Raw genomic sequence first — 1,387 nt, 5'->3', positions numbered from 1 at the left:
CCCCCATGCAATATCTGCCTGTGCCACCTAGCTACAGGTTCGGTCATGAGCCTGTGCCACCATCCCCATCCCTAACCCTCTAGCTCAGTGTCATACAACTAAAGCCCTGGTATCATTAAGTAACAGCTAAGGGTGTCAATCACTTAATCAGCTAATCATGGGCACAATGCTAGGAGACTCATATTATTATTGTCTCCATTTGACAGATAGGGAAACTAAAGCCTGGAGAAGATGAAAGGGATTAGGTGAAGTTGTACAGCCAGGAATTTCATCTTCTCCAGGCTTTAGTTTCCTCATCTATCACAGTCAGCAACAACTGTGGAAGTGGAAGAGAAGACAATACCGGCTCAGTGTAAATTTGACTATTAGGCTCTGTGCTAAGCAGGCTAGAGCTAATGTGCCATTTAGACCTCAAAATAACTAAGAATGGTTACAGTCTTTTCTACCGAAATAAAGAATTTGGTGCTTGCTTCGGCAGCACATATACTAAAATTGGAATGACCCAGAGATTAGCATGGCTCCTGCGCAAGGATGACACATGAATTCATGAAGCGTTCCATATCTTTGTATAAAAAGTAAAGCCATATTAATATGCTGAGCTGTAAAAGGCCCAAGTCAACAACTTCTGACATTGCCCGTCTTATGGAAAACCTATTACTATTATGGACTACCGGACTATATTAGAATATTTCGCTGAATTCACACACCTACAATATTTAAATGACAATGGAATGCCCTTCTCTGACAAAACTAACCAACAAAGGGGGATACAAATGAACAACCATTTTGTATCTGTATACTCAAAATAGTTAGGATAGATGTACAGCTCCATTCTCTTAATTCAATGAATAGAGAGATTTGTTCTAATAGTGTTTGTGGATAGGATATCATGTCTGCATCTTGTACAATGAAAAACCAATAAGACAACAATATGCAATGTATTGATTTTTGAAACTGTGCTAACAATCAGTTCTGAAACTCTCTCCTTGCTATTTGTTTCTCAATAAAATCATTTAAAAAATTTTTGAAGTTGAGAAAAGAAAAAGGTGCTGCCCAAGATCATGTAGCTCTTAAGTAGTGAAGTCAGATTTCAAACTCAAGCACTGTGGCTGTGGACCTCAGAACGGTCACCTCTGGTCCACATAGCCCCTGCCTCTGGAAGTCCACGGGGGGGGGGCCACAGAAGCAGTGGCAGAACACCAACAATGTCTGAACACTTCCAATTCCCAACTGTGGCCACAGCTTAGTTTGGAAGTTCTACAACACCAGGAAATATTCTATATTAAAACAACAAAATAACAGTGTTCTCTGTGTTGCCATGGAGATTATAACCTTTAAGTGCCCCTAAAAGCCTCTAAGGTCACTAAAATGTCTTATTTTTCTGTAG

General features: G+C 40.0%; 1 non-coding gene across 1 annotated transcript; it reads left to right on the top strand.

Annotated features, from left to right (window-relative positions):
- Nucleotides 1-462: 462 nt before the first annotated feature.
- Nucleotides 463-566, top strand: LOC111817656. The gene has a single exon (XR_002821801.1). It is a non-coding gene; the product is annotated as a U6 spliceosomal RNA (small nuclear RNA).
- The last annotated feature ends 821 nt before the right edge of the window (nt 567-1,387 follow it).

This window comes from Octodon degus, unplaced genomic scaffold, assembly GCF_000260255.1.
Source record: "Octodon degus isolate 3935 unplaced genomic scaffold, OctDeg1.0 scaffold00065, whole genome shotgun sequence".
Taxonomy (NCBI): Eukaryota; Metazoa; Chordata; class Mammalia; order Rodentia; family Octodontidae; genus Octodon; species Octodon degus.
This window is presented reverse-complemented; position numbering and strand designations above follow the sequence as displayed.